The 22,953-nt window shown below is 50.4% G+C and overlaps 1 protein-coding gene across 1 annotated transcript in view; it reads left to right on the forward strand.

The window, feature by feature from the left end:
• Positions 1-22,953, forward strand: part of ATP8A2 (ATPase phospholipid transporting 8A2) — a 1,954,943-nt gene that overhangs the window by 1,748,650 nt on the left and 183,340 nt on the right. The gene's annotated exons all lie outside the window — the stretch shown is intronic.

Below are 22,953 nucleotides of genomic sequence, written 5' to 3' on the forward strand. Positions count from 1 at the left end.
CCTGTGCGCGATGCAGAAACACATTTTGCGAGTCGGAACCGACTCGCAAAATGTGTTTCCGACTTGCAAATAGGAAGGGGTGTTCCCTTCCTATTTGCAACTCGCACCGCGATGTAAGTTGATTTGTGACCGCAAAAGCGGTCACAAATCAACTCGCAGTTACCATCCACTTGAAGTGGATGGTAACTCATTCGCAAACGGGAAGGGGTCCCGATGGGACCCCTTCCCCTTTGTGAATGATCACAAAAATAATTTTTCAGAGCAGGCAGTGGTCCAATGGACCACTACCTGCCCTGAAAAATACCGAAACAAAAGGTTTCGGTTTATTTTTCAAAGTGCAGCTCGTTTTCCTTTAAGGAAAACGGGTTGCACTTTGAAAAAAAAAACCTGCTTTATTGAAAAGCAGTCGCAAACATGGAGGTCTGCTGACGACAGCAGGCCTCCATGTTTGCGAGTGCCTATAGTCGGTATGGGGCCGCAATTTGCGACCCACCTCATTAATATTAATGAGGTGGGTCATTGCGACCCCATACCGACTCGCAGAAGGTGTCTGAGACACCTTTCTGCATGTGGTTTTGCGAGTTGCAATTTGCGAGTCTCTATGACTCGCAAATTGCAACTCGCAAAACCATACTTACCTACATCTGGCCCCATGTACCTTAAAAATAATATTTTTATTATGGTGCCCCCTAGGGGCTATTTTTTGCTTATTTTGTGCTGCAGATAGAGGAAGAAGGTACATGAAAGTGCTTTAGTTATATGTAGGGCCACTGGAATTATATGGCAGGAAAAGATAAAATTATGAGGCAGGGTTGACCAATTTATGTGGCAAGAAAATGCCAGTTATGCATTTACAATGCCAATTGTTCTAACTCAAGCAAATGTGACAACTATTGTATTGCAAATGCTTGTTTTTCTTTCCCAAGTTTCTATATTCCCAAGTATATGTTTTTTTTAGCAGCAGTCCTTTCTAACCCAGTCACTACTGCTCTGAATTGAGGACCCTAAAACTCAGTTTCTGGGTTCTAAATAACTCGGATGAGAGCCCAAACTTTTAACCCAGAATTTCAAACTGGGACTCCTGGAAAAAAGACATTTCAATAGACAAATAAACAGTACTTAGATGGCAAAAACACATTGTTTGAAGGGCCTGTGCACATCTTCAGATGAACGAAAGTGCTACCTAACATCATGAAACATGATACAACTGCAACATTCCAAATATATACATTAGGAAAACGCAAGCCCACTATTCCTCACTCTGGCTTCGGAACTGCTGTGTAAGTCTTGGTAAAACTTGGTAATATCACACCTTGGAGGGACTTATGTCTTACTTACATGCTTTCTCAGATTCACATTGCCTCCACTAAAAGCCATTTTTCATGCAGCAACTCGCCTCGTCAGTGGTGCCAATCAACCAGACCCATTCCAGTAGTGAGAGAACGTCAGCCTTCCCCCCACACATTTTCCCTCTGAAGCCAGAATCAACCATTAATGGCCTGCATCACTAATACAGTGCTATATCCCTCAAAAACAAGCAGCACATCCCTCGATTAGAGAGAGACGCTAAAGGACAAGATGGCCTCCTACTTGAAATCCCAACACCCCAAAAGACAAAGGCACTGAAATAGGCATTCTCCTACTAAGCACAAAAAATATGAAAATAATGACTCTGACACCTCAGAGTGGAAACCATTCTGCAGTCTTTATAAAAGTATCTAGAATATACTCTTCTTCTTCTACCCTGCAAGTAATTAACCCCTTTACTGCTAAGTCTTCCTCCCCCTTTCCCTCCCAGTGCTAAGCCTTTGTTTTGGCTATTTGGGGTGGTTTGCACTTAGGCCCCCCATAATGTTTTGTGCACATAAGCAATCCATGCCAAATTTGCGTCCTTTTTTCCAAAGTCCTGGGGATTCTAAAGGTGCTCAGTGTTTGTGGATTGCCTGGAGGGGACTGGGAAAATAGGCAAAATAGGCAAAATGTAGCAAAATTTAGAGTTTTTTTTTTAGAAAAATAGGGGAAAGTTGTACAAATAAAAGTGTTTTTCCCTAAAAATGGCATCCACGGACGGTTTGCTGTAGTAAAGTCACCATCTTCCCAGCTTTCAGGAACATGCAGCGCTGAATCAACAAAACGAATTTTGTGGCACAGCTTTAGCATTTTTCTAGAGGTAGCCTATTTGCCCTATTTTTTACACTCTCAGCCTACTTCCAGATTGTGGTAGAAACCAGTGGGAATCCCATGGGTGATCCAGAAAAGCTATACATTTATGAAAAGTAGACAAAATTCAGAATTTAGCAAGGGGGCATAATTGTAGATCTCGCAAGGTTTTACCAAGGAAAATAACTGTTGAAATAAAGAAATATTAAGAATGAGTGGGAAAAAACAGGCATTTGTGATAACATTTTCATCTGTAACTTGTTGTCACAATGGCGGATTGACAAAAGCAATAAACCATTATGTACACTAGACCCTTCTGGTTGTGGGGATGTATAGGGTTTGTAGGATCTTCAAGAAACCAAAGCCAACAACTGAGCTGCTGAACCTGCAATGGTTTTTCATTGTGTACCAATTATAGACCAATTCTTATAGCGAAATAGGCAGAGTGAAAAATGGGTATCAAGGGAATGTATGTTTTTCTGAAATGGGCACAAGATATAGAGTTTAGGAGCAGTGTTTTCTTCTACATCTCTGAATTAGTGGGTTCCTGTACAAGCGTATGATTTGAAAGGTATTTTTCAAAATGTCATCTTTCTTATACACTAGCTTACAGCGGAAAGACACAAATGCAGCAAAATCCAATTGGCAATAGCAAATGTTCTATTATTCTATGGTCCTACAAGCCTCCTGATAAAAATGGTACCTTACTTGTGTGGGTATGTCTAGTGCCTGCAAAAGGAAACGGCCCAAAACACAGCATGTATGCAGTGTATTTTTCCACCAAAAACTGACCCTTTTTTCGAATGTGGGTAGCTCTACATTTTGGACCCTAGCTCAGCTTGTATCGAGGGAAAGGTAGCCAACCTGTACATTTTGTAAAACTAGACACCGAGGAATATCCAGGGTGGGCGGACTTGCATAGCTACTGCCACTCGTTTAGCCCTTAATCCCTTGCAAACCTCAAATTGTGACAAAAAACGCATTTTTCCACTGAAAACTGACACCCTTTTTCTGATGAGGGTAGCTCTAGATTTTGGCCCCGAGCTCAGCTGGCACCAAGGGAAACCTAGCCAACCTGTACATTTTTAAAAACTATACACCTAGGGAAATCCAGGATGGTGTGATCTCAGTGGATCCCATTAGGTTTTGTTGCTCACAGTGTCCTGCAAACCTTAAATATTTCCTGAAATCATGCATTTTTCTTACATTTCTTTGATGAAAACTTCTAGAATCTATAGGAATCCACAAAATTCCTACCTCTCAGCATTGCTCCACCTGTGCCAATAAAAATGCTGCCCCATTTGTGTGGCTGGGCCTAGTGCCGCAGCAGGAACGGATCAAACCAAAGACAATGGAAACTCCTGTTGACCTCGGTAGGATTAGTTCCTGTCACTGGCACTAGGTCCAGTGACGCACAAATGGGAAATGGTTTTTATGGGCACAGGTGGGGCAATGCTGGGTGGTAGGAATTTTGTGGATTCCTGCAGATTCTGGAAGTTTCCCTCACAGAAATGTAGGGAAAATGTGTCACTTCAGGCAAAGTTGGAGGTTTGCAGAGCATTGTGGGTAAGAACGTGTGGGCTGCATTTGAAGCACACCACCCTGGATTTCCCCAGATGCCTACTTTTCAGAAATGATTGGGTATGGTAGGTTTTTCCAGATAGCAGCCTACCCAAGCCCAAAAAGTGCAGCCGTTCACCATTGCAAGTGGGACAAAATTGTGAGTTAGCCAAGCACGGCTGGCTCATATGTGACAATAACACCCAAAAGAGTCAAATCTTCTTTTGCTTGACATTAGGATGAGATGCTTTAAGGGGTTTGGGGGGGGGTGTGGAAAGACTATGCCCATTTTGGGGAGTAGGGCATGGCCATGCCCATTCTAAGCATCCCCCATCCCTAATAGTCCCTAGGGCCTAGTAGGGTTTTGTCCCCATCTGCTACCCCAAAGAGGGCGGAAAGACTGTGCCCACATTTTTATGCACAGGAATGGGCATTGTCGGGCCCATTCTGGGCAGCCCCCACTCCTATTGCCCCCAACTCCCCCCCCAAGGGGGGAAGAAAGACTGAATGGCACCATAAGAATACTGAGAGAGCAAAGCCCTTGCCCAAAGGGCTGCTCCCACTCCCTGGTGTTTAGTGGAGTGAATCCCTGCTTGGGGCTCGCCCTCCTTTGGTGATCCCTAAGCAGGGATCCACTTGGGAAAGGTACCATTGGAAAGGGGAGATTCTCCCCTTTCCAACGATACCTTTCCTGTCTGGATCGGTGCTTGGGGGGCTGAGATGGCCCCGCGAGCACTGATGCTGGGAAAGTGAAATGAGCCAATTGGCTCATTTCACTTTCGGTTTCAGCGAAATGACGATCAGCGCACACAGGATTCCCTTTTGAAAGAAACAGCCTCGGGAGATGGGTGGAAAGCTTCCACATCTCCCCAGGCTGTTTCTTTTGTTTCAGTGAAATGATGATCAGTGCACGCAGCCAATGCCATGTGCACGGACGGCCGGGAGCCATCCAGCACACACGAGCACCATTGCATCGGACGGCTCCCAGCTGTCCGCCTCACCGAAGTGATTAAAAAGCATTGGCAAATCCAATAGGGCTCACACTTGGCTTTGGCAATGCTTGCTTTCATTTTACCTCTGTTTATGGCAAAAACCATTAAGATGACCATGTGTGAGCACATACAGAAGCTCCCTCTGGATGTTTTTTTGAAGTATTTCCAAGATGGCTGAAATACGTGCATGTGCATGTACATCCGTGTGCACACATCGCAGTAATCATGGAACTATTTTTTATGAAAACTTCCAATATGGCTACTTGCCCACATGGCTGCCATTCTGTAATGGTTTAAAAATCATTTAAAAATGGCCACCTGCTGCTGTATGAGCGGCGGGCAGCAGACAGAGCACTTTTGGGGGAGTTAAGCCAGCTCTGGCAGAGAGAGGTTTTTAAAAAAAAATAAAGTTTGTGGAAAAGTGCAGAGCAATAAGAAGATAAAATAGTCTTATATTCACTGCAACCAAGGTCCTGAGGTGAGCAGTGAAAGGATACAACTCATCTACTGAAAACACAGTGAGACCAAAATGCTTCTTGGGTGGGACAAGCACCAGTATAGGGAGGAAAGCCATTTACTCAGGCACAGGGAAATGAGAGAGGCAAGAAAACCATCTCATGATGAGCCACTGAGACCTAAATCACACTCTTAAGTATATATTGGACACAATCGGTTCCCCACAAAAAGCAAAAGCTGTCTGTTGGCAAGACCTAAAAATGCACTTTGGAGGGCATTCAGCATGACTGATTGCCTGTAACAAAGCTGTAACAGTGATCTTCCTTCACTGAATTGAGTGTGCATGTGTGTCTCAAATGGTGTTTGGATTAGCTAGTGGTTTTTGTGGCCACCCTTACTCCCTGAATTGGTTTGGGCGAATGGATTTGGCAACTCGGTATGTGAATGGTAGGGCTGACTGTCAGCCTGTTTTGTATATATGAGAAAAAAGAGATAGCTGTTCTTGTGAGGAGTTGGTTTTACTCAGAATTTCGCTCTAAGTGGCTTGCAGAGGCAACTAGACCCACTGTGGTTTGAGTAGATTTAAACATGAAGGATTTGCCGTTTGTAGGTGGCGCTTGCTTTAATTTCCTTTGGCCTCTGTTTGGTCACTGGTCTTCTGGTTTTCGGAGATTCACATTCATTCTATTTTCTCAGATAGAGTTTCTATGGGCCGTCTCTTGAAAAAGTGACAAAGCCATACTCTTTAATGGGGAACAGTTTTGGGAATTCTCTGACCCTTTTCACATTTCTGGCTGCACTTATAAAGACAAAGATGCTCATTCCTACTAATTGTCACATCTGAAAGATGGTCCCAAACCAAAGGATAAGCAAGCCAGTGTCTGGCTGTAACTTCAGATTAGTATTGTATACAAATATTTTTTTCCACTTTAGTGCCTCATCACACACTTCTGCAGATTCTAAGTGCTGTAGATAAGAGCAGTGCTTAATTTGAGCCGGTGGTTTCCGGTGCATGGCACCCGCACCTATTTTTGAGGGCCACCACTTATTCTTCTCCCTCAAACATTAACTGCGAGCAAAAGACACATATGGGAAAGACAAAGGAAGAGAAAGCCGAAAAAGTGTCACAAAGGGAGAAAGCGAAAGCTGCAAGAGTGATCTGAAGGGGCAGGGAGAGGCTGTAAATGGATTAAAGAGGCCCGAGATGGATTTATGATTATGCTGCCTCAGTATTCCGTGCTCCCACATTTAAAAGCACCAGCAGCATGTTTCAGAGGAGAGCCTTGGGCACTGGCACATTTTTATTTACAAATTAATAACTGGATAAGAGGTGTTACTATTAACCTATTTACTGGCATTCAATTGACCGGCCTCGATTGCCCAGATTAAAGGCTGAAATTGCCTTGCTAACGTGCATTAAAAAACAGATGTGAGTAGCAGCTATTAACTCGCTGAGCCATCTTGCTGGCTAAAAACAAAGGGTCATGATCACATCCTCCAATCAAACGAGCCCAAATGCAGTATTCTCTTGCTTGCAATGTTGGTCCAGGATGTTTAAGCCTCGATAGGCAGGACCGGGTTTTGTTTAAAAGCAAGGACTGAGGAAGATATTTTTGGAAGACTAAGGCGCCTACCTAGTGATAGGAAGACATCATATTTTTAAGCAGAATGTCTTTTTTGCCAAAAATTAAACTTGTGTTCTAGAATCTACTTGAATTGTATTAATGAATAAGTGACATCTCAGTGGCTACAGACCTGTGTGCTTTGGTCTCCTTGGACATTTTGTATGTTATCACCGCTGCAGACTTTTCGCAGTTTGCGTGCCTTCCTGACTGTAAAATGCTGTAAGGTTTAGGAGGAAAGCTGGCAAGACTGCTTTAAAGCACACCTCAGAAGTCATAATTGAACGTGTTCCTTCTCCCTGTCCAGCTTGCTCTTAGGCAGGCATATTTGTGTTTTGGCGTGAGTGCACCTGGCATGGTTTACGTGGAGGAGAATGGCGTGTCTATGTGTGCTTTCAGCTTGCCCTAGGATAGTCTGGGAAACACATTTTCTCCTCTTACAGTAGCCATAATTGGAGCTGTCTGAAATGTGTGTTGTGGGACAGGCTGACTGTTGCAATTAATCTCGGAATCAAGCGTAATATATGTGAGCCACTGTAAAATGGAAGCATTGAATCAGTATTCTCATATTTTTTCATGCTAACATGCACAGTATTGACAGGAATGACCTGGCCCTGGCTTCTATGAACTCCACACCTATATAAAAGACGTTGGAACAGAAGAGGCTGCGTTGGGTGTAGATACAATCATAGGTTCATGGTGCATGGAAACACAACTGAAAACAAGCACTGGCAAAGCCAATTGGTCTCGCCTATGAGAATTATTGGCATGGTCAATTTGTTTTGTAGCCATGTTGTGCAGTAGCACAGCAGCTGTGAAACATGTCTGAAAGTTCATTTAAAAAGCACTGTGATGCAGAAGCGCTCCACATCACAGCATTTTTTTTTTGTAATGTTCAACAATGTTTCACTGCAGCTGCTGTACAACATGGGTTAAAGTTAAAAAAAAAAAAAGCGCTATGACACGACCAGTACTGACAACATCATAGTTGATTTTATTTTCTTTACTTACAGCAATGTTGCATAGCGGCTGCTTTTTAACATGGCAAAAACAATTGCGACGCAAACAGATCTTGTATAGGCGAGACCTATTGGCTTTGCCAGTGCTTGTTTTGTTAGTTAACCTTGTTATGAGAATTAAGGGGGTCATTCTGACTCCCGCCGGCGGCGGTAACCGCACGCCTGGCGGGAGCCGCCGAATGACCGCACCGCGGTCAAATGACCGCAGCGGTCATTCTGAGTTTCCCGCTGGGCTGGCGGGCGACCGCCAGAAGGCCGCCTGCCCGCCCAGCGGGAAACCCCCTTCCACGAGGATGCCGGCTCCGAATGGAGCCGGCAGAGTGGAAAGGGTGCGACGGGTGCAGTTGCACCCGTTGCGATTTTCAGTGTCTGCTATGCAGACACTGAAAATCTTTGTGGGGCCCTGTTAGGGGGCCCCTGCAGTGCCCATGCCATTGGCATGGGCACTGCAGGGGCCCCCAGGGGCCCCACGACACCCGTTCCCGCCAGCAAGGTTCTGGCGGTCAAAACCGCCAGAACCAGGCTGGCGGGAAGGGGGTCGGAATCCCCATGGCGGCGCTGCCTGCAGCGCCGCCATGGAGGATTCCTCAGGCCAGGGGAAAACCGGCGGGAAACCGCCGGTTTCCCTTTTCTGACCGCGGCTTTACCGCCGCGGTCAGAATTGGCCTGGATGCACCGCCAGCCTGTTGGTGGTGCATCCGCGGTCCCCGGCCCTGGCGGTCTATGACCGCCAGGGTCGGAATGACCCCCTAAGTGTTTAAGTGCGTTGTAGTGTGCATGCCTGCCTCTGCGCTTTTGTTGCAGTGGTGTGTGCATCGGTGATCTGTGTTCTTGCTATTATGACCCAGATTACTAAGAGTTACTAACACAGGGCGAATCAAGTAACTGATGGAAAAAATGCCAATCACATCTCCTAAAGCGACACTTCAGTTCACAAATGTATTCTCAGAGCTGCTCAACCCAAACCTGTAAATGTCCCAGTGGTGAATTTAAAACAAGCAGGGCACTTCATACTGCTTATGTGATGAAAGATACTTGGAAATGATGGTATCAGTTCAGACGCACCACTTGTTTCCCCTTGACTTCCACATGCTGCAGTCTCAACTGTGTGCTAACCAAGCCCTCATATCTGTTATTTTATCTCTAATAATAAACACAAAGGATGGATAAGGGCAGCCCATTAGGAAGTGTGATAAATAAACCCCTCCCCTGATAATCAACCCAGAAGACGGGAGGGATTGGCATACAAGAAGGAGAAACTAAACACCATGCCTTTTTACGACCTGCAGATGTTGCAGTTTGCTGCAGATATCAACAAAAAAAATTCCTCCTCCATGTTCTTGTCAGGTTTCAGAAAGGGCTTTAAGGCAATCTGTTCTATAGAGCTGAGCACAATGTCCCTAATCGCATGATTTATTCCAAAAGAGAAAATATTTTTTTCTGCTCTTTCGACACAGAACAAAGAAACTCAACTCAATATTTATAGATGCCTGCATGATAACACAACTACTTGTTATAAGGGACTTGGCAGCATAGGCAGATGATTCTAAGGACACCGGGAGAGTGGGAGGCAGAAGGAAATAGTACCTCAATCACGTCGTGAGCAGCAGACTGGCACTGATTAACTTGAAGGAATCTGTACTTGGTCCTGCTCCAAAGAAAGTATCGGATATTATGTTTTGCGCAGCACTGGCCAATTAGGGAGACTGGGAAAAAGAGGCACATTAAAGCCAACAAATGGTAAGCAGTGGTGGGCTCCAAGCCCTTTTTGTAATAGAGGGTGTCTTGCAAGCAAGAACACTAGCGCATGTTCTCATAGGCTCAAATTTGAAAAGGAAGATTTGGTGGAGTGCAACATAAGAGGCAGCAATTAATTCAGCAAGTCAGACAACTTTATTTTCATGGACTCCATTTATTTTTCAAGAACCAATAATAATCGCTAATATTAACATTAAAATGATTGTGGAGGAAAAACACTTCTCTATCTAAGTCGGTAAATGAAAAAGGATGCAAAACCACCAGGTAGGATAACTATGTAGAAGCCCAGCATCTACAGTAGGAGTCCATTCACAGGTATCATCCATGATCTTCAATGCCTTAAATGTTTCCTTGCCACTTACGGCCTTATTCAGAGTCCTCTATACTGATGTGATGCTGCTACAGATTAACTCCCCCTTATGGGTGGGTTCTGCATCGGGGATGCAATGCTTTTAAGCCTTGAATTATTTTAAAGTAGAGAAGATGGAAATAAGCTCCATCAATTGGACTGCATAAACTGCATGCTGGTGCAATTTTTATATACTTTGACTTTCACAGTTACAAAACAGTATTTTCCAGTGCATGAAAAATTCATGCAAAATTCCACACCCTTAAGATATGTAATGCGCTTCTAAATATCGCCAAATTTGCAAATGAGCACAACGCATGCATGATATGCAGCCATGGCCACTTGTCTATTGCACTGCAGCACACAGCTACAGTGACTGAAATTGTTTTGCAAGTGTTGGATTGATATTTGTAAAGTACATTCCTGAGCACCAGAATATTTTATAGAAAGCACATCGCCATGTACAGCTCTACCTGCCATTTGGGTAGGTGACTATAGAAATATTGTGAACATGCACACATACATAAGCACTCCTCGCGTCTTCATCATCTTCTCCTTTTTCAAGAATAAAACTTATAACCACCCAGGTTTATTATGTAAGTATTTATGAATATTTTCTTAAGATTACATACACATTTATTATCAAACTATACTACTTACATATAAAACTTGTACTTTATAAATATTTTTTAAGATTATATCTACATTTATTATCAACCTATTACTACTTACATATTACTAGTATTTTATACATATTTTTTAAGATCATATCTACATTGTTATCAAACTATTACTACTTAGATATTGCTAGTGCTTTATAAATATTTTCTTAAGATTATATCCACATTTATTACCAAGCTATTACTACTTAGAAATGTCCATATTTAGCTCGAATTTGGCAAAATGATTATTAATAAATGGAGGATCCCTTGTTTACTACCAAATGATAGCACAAGGAGTGGCAACAAAGCCAAATGTGCATCTACACCTACAGGGCACAACTTACACATTCAGTTCTTCAAATGCCTCTTTGCCTTTTGGAATGCAGACCTTCTATATACAGTGCAGTAGCTGTTCTGCATTAATTGTTCTTGCCGGGTGCAAGGTTCACATTGTGGGTAGAAGCTTGATGTCTATTGTCCTGGGCTATTGTCCTGGCACAAAGTGTATTCCATGTGTATGCAGTATACCCTTTTGATGACATTGTGGCTTGCTTCTGTGGTCGATGAGCTAGAGTTGTGTGAAAGTGGGATGTGAGTAATTGTGGGATCGGGTTCATTTGTGGCCTCCTGAGTGTTCACCGGATCCCAAGCCTTTCTGTACCTGAGTAGATGTCGTCTTCTGTATAGGGATGGAGAAGTCCGGTTCACAGCTACAATGCAGTTGCTCACTGTGGCAGTTAACACCTTCCATTGGTGCAGTGTTGCACTCTTGGTGTGGTAATGGTGCCTTGTGTGCTTGCTGTGTTTTGTAGTTTTAATTCCAGGGGTGTTGCCTTGCAGCCCAGGTGAATGTAGTGTAATGAAGAGGTAGGTGATAAGTATTTATATTTATTGTCGAGCAATCAAAAACACAGATTTTGATATGCACGGATGAGTGCTTTTGTGCGTTCAAATCAAAATGTGCATTATTAATATTGTGCAGATCATTTTATCTTCATTTGAATTCACATATGTATAATGACATGGAACCATTGCAATTGAAACTGATTTGCTAAAACATGTTAAAGTGTGTTTGTCTGACTTAGGCTAACCAGGCCTCGTTTACGCCTCGACTCCATCTTATCCAAAATGGGAGCTTTTCTGTGTTTGTTCCCTGTTTATATTTTTGCCTGATACTATGAGCAAAAAGATGTGGATGTGTTTATTTCTGAATGACACTCTTCTCGTATAAAGCGTGCCAGAGCTTTGTAACATGTTTTCAAGGACATTCCGCTTGCACACAGTATTGCATTAATTCACAATGTTTTACTGTTGATTATGTAACTAGTTTTGTTCTGAAACCTCCGGACGACTTTAGGGCTGAAGGCCCAAACCAATATTCAAGTAGTGGGTTAATGCTAAGGTGATAGGTTTTGTGGCAATTCCCAATTCTGTAAAATGATTTTCTGAAAATGTAATTCTTTGATCATACCATGATTAATTTCCATGTTCAGTTCTTTCCTTTGTGAAAAATGGCTCTATAAACCATTGCATTTGGGAGTGAGCCAGAGACCTTTCTTGAGCTACTAGGAAGGCAGTCTTTTTTACTGATTTGCAGCACATAAGAGACTTAGGGGGTGATTCTAACCCTGGCGGTCGGTGTTAAAGCGGCGGCCAACCCGCCAACAGGCTGGCGGTAAAAGAAATGGGATTCTGAGCCTGGCGGGAACCGCCAACACAGACAGCCACCTTAACACTCCGACCGCCACGGCGGTACAAACAAACAGCGCGGCGGTCACCGCCAACAGACAGGCGGCAGACAATGTTCCGCCCACACTATTCCAACTCACCAATACGCCACCTTTTCCGGGGCGGGAGCACCGCCGATAAAAACACGGCGGAAACAGACTACGGACGGGAAAACGCTCACCACTACGCACTCCAGGAGGAAGGAGGACAGCATGGAACCCGAATTAAACATCCTACCTGCTCTCGTCTACCTTCTCATCTACCACGAGTACGAAGTCCGGCGCAGACGACAACGGTGAGTACTGCACCTACGACACACGGGAGGGGGAGGACGAAAGGTTACGGGCACACACATATGCGACTCCCCCCCCCAACTATGTACTCACCAATGCAGAGCACCAAGTCACAGTGACACCACCCAAACACCCCTGAAAAATGCTAGGACATAATCATATTTGGAATAAATATTTATGTACCAAAAAGCTCCAGAAAATTAGCGTACAACCATGAAAGATATTCACAACAAAACTAATGACATACACATCAGTGTATAACTGAAGTACCAAGTCCTGCACATCCTACGAATTCAGCATGTCCGTGGGCCAAAGTCTTGAGAAATAAGGGCAAAGCCCACACAGGAGACCTGAGTCCTTTGGAGAGAACACTGCAGGGGCATCAGATGTAAAAACTACAGGCACCTCAGGGGGAAGGGAAGGGGGGGGCACCACAGCCACATGAGTCCACGACGCCAGATCCACGAGGAGCCACCATGCCCACTGGACCATCCTGGGGAGTGCAAAGCCACAGTCTCTCAATGTCTCTACAGTGGGTGGGCTGCCCACTGGACCATCCTGGGGAGTGCAAAGCCACAGTCCATCAGGTGGATGACAGTCTCCACTGGTCAAGGAGGAGGCATGGTGGGCACAGTGAACCATAAATGGTGCTTGAGACGGCGGTGCCCAGCGGAGCGGTGCTTGAGATGGCGGTGCCCAGCGGAGCAGTGCTTGAGAGGAAGGGCCTAGCGGAGCGGTGCTTGAGAGGAAGGGCCCAGCGGAGCGGTGCTTGAGACGGCGGTGCCCAGCGGAGCGGTGCTTGAGAGGAAGGGCCCAGCGGAGCGGTGCTTGAGAGGAAGGGCCCAGCGGAGCGGTGCTTGAGAGGAAGGGCCCAGCGGAGCGGTGCTTGAGAGGAAGGGCCCAGCGGAGCGGTGCTTGAGAGGAAGGGCCCAGCGGAGCGGTGCTTGAGACGGCGGTGCCCAGCGTAGCGGTGCTTGAGAGGAAGGGCCCAGCGGAGCAGTGCTTGACAGGAAGGGTCCAGCGGAGCGGTGCTTGAGAGGAAGGGCCCAGCGGAGCGGTGCTTGAGAGGAAGGGCCCAGCGGAGCGGTGCTTGAGAGGAAGGGCCCAGCGGAGCGGTGCTTGAGAGGAAGGGCCCAGCGGAGCGGTGCTTGAGACGGCGGTGCCCAGCGGAGCGGTGCTTGAGACGGCGGTGCCCAGCGGAGCGGTGCTTGAGACGGCGGTGCCCAGCGGAGCGGTGCTTGAGTGGAAGGGCCCAGCGGAGCGGTGCTTGAGACGGCGGTGCCCAGCGGAGCGGTGCTTGAGAGGAAGGGCCCAGCGGAGCGTTGCTTGAGAGGAAGGGCCCAGCGGAGTGGTGCTTGAGAGGAAGGGCCCAGCGGAGCGGTGCTTGAGACGGCGGTGCCCAGCGTAGCGGTGCTTGAGAGGAAGGGCCCAGCGGAGCGGTGCTTGAGACGGCGGTGCCCAGCGGAGCGGTGCTTGAGAGGAAGGGCCCAGCGGAGCGGTGCTTGAGAGGAAGGGCCCAGCGGAGCGGTGCTTGAGAGGAAGGGCCCAGCGGAGCGGTGCTTGAGACGGCGGTGCCCAGCGGAGCGGTGCTTGAGACGGCGGTGCCCAGCGGAGCGGTGCTTGAGAGGAAGGGCCCAGCGGAGCGGTGCTTGAGAGGAAGGGCCCAGCGGAGCGGTGCTTGAGACGGCGGTGCCCAGCGGAGCGGTGCTTGAGAGGAAGGGCCCAGCGGAGCGGTGCTTGAGAGGAAGGGCCCAGCGGAGCGGTGCTTGAGAGGAAGGGCCCAGCGGAGCGGTGCTTGAGACGGCGGTGCCCAGCGGAGCGGTGCTTGAGACGGCGGTGCCCAGCGGAGCGGTGCTTGAGAGGAAGGGCCCAGCGGAGCGGTGCTTGAGACGGCGGTGCCCAGCGGAGCGGTGCTTGAGAGGAAGGGCCCAGCGGAGCGGTGCTTGAGAGGAAGGGCCCAGCGGAGCGGTGCTTGAGAGGAAGGGCCCAGCGGAGCGGTGCTTGAGACGGCGGTGCCCAGCGTAGCGGTGCTTGAGAGGAAGGGCCCAGCGGAGCGGTGCTTGACAGGAAGGGCCCAGCGGAGCGGTGCTTGAGACGGCGGTGCCCAGCGGAGCGGTGCTTGAGAGGAAGGGCCCAGCGGAGCGGTGCTTGAGAGGAAGGGCCCAGCGGAGCGGTGCTTGAGAGGAAGGGCCCAGTGGAGCGGTGCTTGAGAGGAAGGGCCCAGCGGAGCGGTGCTTGAGACGGCGGTGCCCAGCGTAGCGGTGCTTGAGAGGAAGGGGCCAGCGGTGCTTGAGAGGAAGGGCCCAGCGGAGCGGTGCTTGAGAGGAAGGGCCCAGCGGAGCGGTGCTTGAGAGGAAGGGCCCAGCGGAGCGGTGCTTGAGACGGCGGTGCCCAGCGGAGCGGTGCTTGAGACGGCGGTGCCCAGCGGAGCGGTGCTTGAGACGGCGTGCCCAGCAGAGCGGTGCTTGAGAGGAAGGGCCCAGCGGAGCAGTGCTTGAGAGGAAGGGCCCAGCGGAGCGGTGCTTGAGAGGAAGGGCCCAGCGGAGCGGTGCTTGAGACGGCGGTGCCCAGCGGAGCGGTGCTTGAGAGGAAGGGCCCAGCGTAGCGGTGCTTGAGACGGCGGTGCCCAGCGTAGCGGTGCTTGAGACGGCGGTGCCCCACGGAGCGGTGCTTGAGAGGAAGGGCCCAGCGGAGCGGTGCTTGACAGGAAGGGCCCAGCGGAGCGGTGCTTGAGACGGCGGTGCCCAGCGGAGCGGTGCTTGAGAGGAAGGGCCCAGCAGAGCGGTGCTTGAGATGGCGGGGCGCTGTTCAGCGGTGCTCTTCTCCACGGCGGGGCCCTGTTCAGCGGTGCTCTTCTCCACAGCGGGCCCTGTTCAGCGGTGCTCTTCTGCACCGCGGGCCCTGTTCAGCGGTGCCTATCTCCACGGCGGGCCCTGTTCAGCGGTGCTCTTCTGCAACGCGGGCCCTGTTCAGCGGTGCTCTACTCCACGGCGGGCCCTGTTCAGTGGTGCCTATCTCCACGGCGGGCCCTGTTCAGAGGTGCTCTTCTGCACCGCGGGCCCTGTTCAGCGGTGCTCATCCAGCAGGTCAAGGGAGCCAGACCTGGCCTGGACTCCCTGCTCAGTCGCCCTCGGACCGTGACGTTTCTGGACCCTTCGGGGACGGACTCCTGGCCTCCTTAGTGTCCTCCTTCCCAGCTGGGATGTGGCATGTGGGGTCCACCTTCTCCGCGCTCCTGCTGCCCTTCCGCTCCTTTGATGGGGCTCTCGGGCCCTTGCCTCCCCTAGATGGTGTGGGTGGTGAAGTGGCCGCACATTGCCCCTTGGGGGCAGCCCTGTCGGTCCTCGCACGGCGGCCCTTGTTTTTGCGGGTCCTCTTGCCGGGGGGGGGGCTGGACGTGTCCTTGCTGCTGATTGATGTGTCACTGCTGGCAAAGGGTGGGCTCCAGAACCCAGGCACAACAGTGACACCCGAAGCTGGGCTGGTGGTGGCTGCGGTGCTCTTGGGACTCTTTGAAGATGGATGGGGGAGCTCATCGGGGGGAAAGAGGTTAAGGTTAGCCAGGAAAAGTCTTTTAGGGCCAAGGTAAAGGGTAGGAGAAGTGGAGATGGAAGTGGAGGTAGAGGAGGTGGTTGTAGGAGAGTCAGGTGTGCTGTCATTGGGTGAAGGTGCTGGTGCTGTAGGCTGTCGTGAGGTGGATGGCTGTTGGGTGGGTGTCTGCCTGCGTTTGTGTGTCTTGGAAGAGGGGGTGACAGACACAGTGGGAGAGGACACAGGGGACGTGTAAATGGCAGTGGGGGTGGTGACTGCACGAGTGTGGACTGTCCTGGAGGGTGAGGTGGTGATGGAAGCACTGGCTGATGTTGGGGTGCATGCAGGTGTGAGTGTAGACGTCACAGGGAGGGAGGAGGGAGACGAGGAGGAGGGGGACACAGGGGTGGCAGTGGCTGTTGGCATGTCTGCATCTGGGTGTTGCTTGGGTGAGTGTTTGTGGGATCTGTGGTGCTTGTGTTTGGATGAGCTGCTCTTGGGTGTTGAGGTGTCTGCAGGCTGGTCTGATGGTGTGGATGGGATAGGCTGAGGAACAGGAGACAGAGAAAGGCTGGAGGCAGTAAGAAGAGGGAGGCTGGAAACAGGGACAATGGCTGCCGTCAGTGCTGAGGCCAGAGCAGTGAACGCTCGTTGATGGGCAGCCTGACCCGAATGAATGCCCTCCAGGTACGCATTGCTCTGTTGCACCTCCCTTTGCACACCCTGGATGGCATTCAAAAGGGTCGTCTGCCCAACAATGAGCGTCCTTACCAGGTCAATGAGCTCCGCACTGAGGGCAGCAGGGGCAACAGGGGCAGGGGCTGAGGTGCCTGGGGCGAAGGAGACGCGCGCCTTCCTGGGCGATCTGGCACGGAGCAAAGACTGAGGGGCTGCTGGGAGGGCGGGGCTGGTGCGCTGGGTGGCGGCTGTACCTGTAGAGGCGGGGGGCACGGATGTTGCCGCCACCCCTAGGGAGCTCCCATCCGAGGACATGTCGCTTTCGCTGCTCTCACCAGCGGTCCCCGTCGTGGTGCTCCCCTCGCCCTCCGGATCACTGGTGCCCTCGGTGTCTGTTCCTGGGCCCACCGGGGCCTTGTGTCCTGCAGCTCCCTCGTGCTCCGATGCCAAATCTCCTCCGCCTGATGATGCTAATGCACACATGCACAAGAAGATGAAGAGAAAGGGTGGGGGGGAGAAAAAAGAAGACCAGGTTGAGTGCATGCAATGTCAACACCGTTGGCGGAGAGGACAGACACAGGTGCCTAATGCACTAAGCCGCGCATTCGGGGTACACTACTCAGTACTACTGACTAAGACAACAGGCCAAGAGACGTCAAACGCGCACATGGGAGATGCTGGACCTTCAATGGCTGTACTTGTCACCCTACCGAGGTGGGGGCCGGGGGCACAGGGCCATGCCTAAGGGAGAGGACTACACTACAGAAAGCGCCCTGGCCTAATGTCACCCACAGCCCTCCTCCCCCACCCAGACGCCTCCACTGCGCAGAAAGATAGGAGAATGTGCTGATACTCACCCCCTTGTGTCTGCTGTGATGTCGTAAAGCGCCCATCCAATTCAGGGTAGGCCACCGCCAGGATCCGGGACATCAGGGGGGTCATGGTGCCACTGGCACCACTCCTAGGTTGGGAGGCCATCCCCAGCAGTGTTTCTGCGGTCTTCCTTGTTCCGCGGCAGATGTCCTCCCACCTCTTGCGGCAGTGGGTGCCCCGTCTGTTGTGGACCCCCACGTTCCGGACTTCCTTGGCGATGCCAAATCTCGATCTTCTGATGGGCGCTGACCTATTTGACATGTACAGGGTGGAAAGGAGGAAATCATGAATGACCTGCATGTTAGATGTGATTGGCCCCCCCCACCAACTTTGCCATATGGCACATGCTCTCATCTGTCGGGCGTTGCACTCTTCATTCGCCCCCCACCCCACCAACTTACATCAACCCCAATCCACACAGGCATAGCCCATTCCATGTGCACCCGGTGTACTCACTTGTTGGTCTGGAGGACCGTAGAGTAGCGCATACTGGGGGAGGACCCCATCCACGAGCTTCTCCAACTCTTCAGACGTGAAGGCAGGGGCCCTTTCCCCAGTCGCAGCAGCCATTGTATCTTCCAGACCGAGGTCACAGCAGCACTTGCAGTATAGGTCCTCTCCTGTGGATGATCAGGTCTCGAGTGATTAAGCAGATAGAAAATGGTGGTCACGCCCGCGGCGGTGCGTACCGCGGCGGTGCGTACCGCGACCGCCGGCGCACTTCGTCATTGGCTCCTGAAACCCATAGGCTTCAATGTTAACCAATGCGGCTTTGCGCCGCGGTCTTCGACCGCCTACCGCCACGGTGTGCCCCGCCAGCGCATTGACCTCACATCCCATTGTCCCACTTCACAGGTCAGGCAGCCGCCATTTCAAGGGCCTACATGGCTTAATTTTGACTGCGACACACAGGCCTAGGCCTTGCATTGCCACACATACACGCCTTTCAACCCATTGCCATTCTTTAACTGTGCAAGCTGTCTGTACGTACCTGTGGTTTGGCTGACTCTGTGCTCCATGTTGTCCTTCCTAGGCACCGTCCGCTGGGACTTGCGATGAGAAGGAGGAATCCTCGCGTGTACCGACCGCTGGTGGACCTGTCGACAATGGAAGAACGCCATATAATACTTCGATACAGACTTGACCGTGCCACTATCCATGAACTGTGTGCCCAGCTGGAGCCAGCCCTGATGTCCCCCATCCGCCAACCCACAGGGATTCCCCCTCTGGTGCAGGTTTTGTCAGTCCTCCATTTTTTGGCCAGTGGGTAATTCCAGACCACAGTGGCCATGTCATCTGGAATGTCTCAGCCTATGTTTTCTAAGATTTTGAGCAGAGTATTGTCTGCCCTGATGAAACTCATGCGGAGCTACATCATTTTCCCAGAGGAGGGTGACTTGCCTACAGTGAAGGGTGATTTCTATGCCCTTGGACATATCCCCAACATCATTGGTGCCATTGATGGGACCCATGTGGCTTTGGTACCCCCAAAAGACGATGAGCAGGTGTACCGAAACAGAAAAAATTATCATTAAATGAATGTCCAGGTGGTCTGTTTGGCTGACCAGTACATCTCCCATGTAAATGCCAAGTTCCCAGGGTCAGTGCATGACGCGTATGTGATGCGAAATAGCAGCATCCCCTATGTGATGGAGCAGCTACAGAGACAACGTGTGTGGCTAATAGGTGACTCTGGTTACCCCAACCTGCCGTGGCTACTGACCCCAGTGAGGAATCCCCGGACAAGGGCAGAGGAACGCTACAATGAGGCCCATGGGCGTACTAGGAGGGTGATTGAGCGAACCTTTGGCCTCCTGAAGGCCAGGTTTAGGTGCCTGCATATGACAGGTGGATCCCTAATGTACTCACCAAAGAAGGTGTGCCATATCATCGTGGCGTGCTGTATGCTTCACAACCTGGCTTTGCGACGCCAGGTGCCTTTCCTGCAGGAGGATGGTCCAGATGGTGGTGTTGTAGAAGCCGTGGAGCCTGTGGAGAGTGAAGAGGAGGAAGACTCAGAGGACGACACAGACAATAGGGACAGAGTGATACAACAGTATTTCCAGTAACACCCAGGTAAGAATCACCCACGCCATTTCACAATTGCTTCTAGCCTCCTGCATCTGTACTTTCTGTAGTTCCCACCAGATATTTTTGGGTAATTTTTGATTTTCCCTTCCCTTCTCAGTGCTGTATGACGCAGTGCCTGACTTCTGCTTGGTTTGCCCATGAACTACAGCGTATTGACATTGGTATGTTGTCATCACTAATTGACAGAACAGATATTGAACAGTAATATGTAATACATTTGCTAATAATACAGCATGACTCCAAACTGATTTGTGTGCAATATGTGATTTATTTACAGGGCTAGATATTGGTACATGTGATTCTAAGGGTGATGGGTGGGGGTGGAGTAATGTCCATGGCAGAGTCCAGTTCTCAGTCTCACAGGTGCATTGTCCTTTTGCCTGTGGAAGGATGGAGCAGAGGCAGTTCATGGTTGGACAGGGTGGCAATGTGGGACAGTGGGAAGAGTTCAGGGGGTATGTCCTGCTGGCGGGGGTCGTGACATCCTACTCTGTCTTTTTTTTGGATCTCAGGCTCCTCTTACGGGGTGGTTGTTCTTCAGCAGGAGGTGGGGTTCTGGTGGCCTGCCGTGGTGTTGGGGCCTCCTGTCCACTAGCGCCGGCGGAGGTGGTAGGCTGTTCCTGGTCCGGGCTAGTGACAGGGGCCCTGTGTGGTGCCACATGGTCCCGCAACGCGTCTTCTATCCTGTTGAGGGCCAGGACGATGGTCCCCATTGCGCTCCCGATGATTCTCAGCTCCTCCCTGAACCCCATGTAGCGTTCCTCCTGCTGTGCCTGGATCTCCGTGAAGCTGGCCAGTACCGTCGCCATCGTCTCTTGGGAGTGGTGGTAGGCCCCCATGATGGTGGTGAGGGCCTCTTGGAGAGTGGGTTCCCTGGGCCTCTCCTCCCCCCCCTGTCGCACAGCAGCCCTCTGAGCTGCCCGGTTTCCCCCGGCCTCTGTCTCCTGGACGGTGTGCCCGCTCCCACTGCCCGCAGGTCCCTGTTGTTGTTGGGGTGTTGGGTTAGCCTGGGTGCCCTGTAGTGGCAGACACACCGCTGATTGACGTGTCCTAGAGACAGAGGCATGGGCCCGCTGGGTGGGAGCTGTGCTGGTGTTGGCAGAGGGGGTCGGGTCTGGTGTGGCCTGTGTCTGGGTGAGGGGAACCGACTGCCCAGAGGTCCCCGATGGTCCGGGCTGGTCATCAGGTTCAGTGTCGACAGAGCTGCTGTCCTCACTGTGGGCCTGTTCCGGGGGTGGGATGGACATTTCTGGACCCTCCTGGCTGGTGTTTTGGCGTTCGGGTCCTGCATGGGGTAAGAGAGTTTGGTTATTGTTTCTGTGTGTGCAATAGCGTGCGTGTTATGGGTGCCCTCGTCCCCCAGTGCAGGCATTCCCTTGAGGGAGGTGTTGTGAGGGTAGTTAGTGGGGGGGGGGTAAGTGCGGTGGTCATGCTTGGGTGATGGGTGTCCATGGATTGTGTTGGCATGCAGGAGTTGGTGTTGGGATGGGTGGGTTGTGCTGGTGAGACATTGTCAGGGAGGATGTGTGCTGGGGGGTTGGGGGTGAGGGTGGGGGTGTGGGTTGGCATGCTGGTGGGGTGGGGGGGATCTAGTAGTTGAGATTGGACTTACCAGAGTCCATTCCTCCGGCTACTCCTGCGAGGCCCTGAGGATGCAGGATGTTGAAGACCTCTTGCTCCCATGATGTAAATTCGGGAGGGGTGGGTGGGGGTCCGCCGCCACTCTTCGGGACCGCGATGTTGTGCCTGGAGACCATCGATCGGACCTTCCCCCGTAGGTCGTTCCATCGTTTGCGGATGTCCTCCCTATTCCTGGGATGCTGTCCCACCGCGTTGACCCTGTCCACGATCCGCTGCCATAGCTCCGCCTTCCTAGCTATACTGGTGTGCTGCACCTGTGAGCCGAAGAGCTGGGGTTCCACTCTTAGGATTTCCTCCACCATGACCCGGAGTTCTTGGTCCGAAAAGCGTGGGTGCCTTTGGGGTGCCATGGGGTGGTGTGGGTGAGGTGTGGGGTGGTGTATGTGATGATGAGTATGTTGGTGTGTGGTGCTTTGTGCTACTATGTGGTGTGTGTGATGGTGTAGTGTGCCTCAGTGTGTATTGCTATGGATTGTCTGCTGTGTCTCTCTCTCCTTCTCTCAGTAATTGTGGTCGTAGGGGTTTGTGGGTGATGTGGGGGTGTGTTTTATAGTTGATTGATTGTGTGGGAGTGGGTTGTGTATGTGTATCAGGTGTGTGTATTTGTAATTGTCCAATGTGCCTGTGTTTTGGTGCTGTGTGTGTATTTTGACCGCGGCGGTGTGTACCGCCAATGGAATACCGCGTTGGAAAGCCCGCCGCGTTGATTCGTGGGTCGTAATGGCATGGGCGTTTTTCTGTTGGCGTGACGGTGGAGGTTTGGTCATCTCCAGTTTATCGCTGCCCGCTGATGTGGCGGCCTGCAGTGGAGGTCGGATTTTTGGAGGTTTGGCCGTTGTGGGTCAGAATGACCGTGGCGGCTTTCCGCGGCCGCGGCGGTGTTATGGCGGTCTTCTGACCGGCGGTAAGCGCCTTTTACCGCCGAGGTCAGAATGACCCCCTTAGCCTATTACTGATTTTGTCTATTATTCTGCACTGTTATATTACTGAGAGCCTTTGGGCAATGCTTTTATGCAATTAAATAAGACTATTGCTGCATCTGCAATAAACCCTAATGGTTTTTCTAAATTCCACTCTAGAACTATTTTTTTGAGTCAGTCCTTCCTTTATTGACCTTATTTTGAAATGCCATTTTGAAGATTGTCTCCAGGACAGAGTGCTTCATGATTTGAGGTTACCTCTGTACGCAGTCCACCCAACATCTGGGGCCACCATTGAAATGCAGATTTTATAGGGGTTTATCATGCCCATAAATGACAATGCTAGTGGGTATTTTAACCTTAGTGTGTCATTTTATCCTTCACCTTCAGAATGTGCTGTCTCATAGTGATAATAATTTCTCATATTCCAGGCACTGTGCCATACTGTGGATCTTGGGTTCGATGTTCTATGTGTGGGGTGGTGGTTACGTCCAAGTTTCTTTTAATTTATGCAGACTTGCTGATTGTTTTACAGTGTGCATGTTGTGTGAAATTAATGTTGTCTTGGCTTGACGTTTTACCCATGTCTGGTATGTGAGCCACAAACTGGCACCCCAGTA

The sequence above is a fragment of the Pleurodeles waltl genome, chromosome 8 (assembly GCF_031143425.1).
Source record: "Pleurodeles waltl isolate 20211129_DDA chromosome 8, aPleWal1.hap1.20221129, whole genome shotgun sequence".
Lineage (NCBI taxonomy): Eukaryota > Metazoa > Chordata > Amphibia > Caudata > Salamandridae > Pleurodeles > Pleurodeles waltl.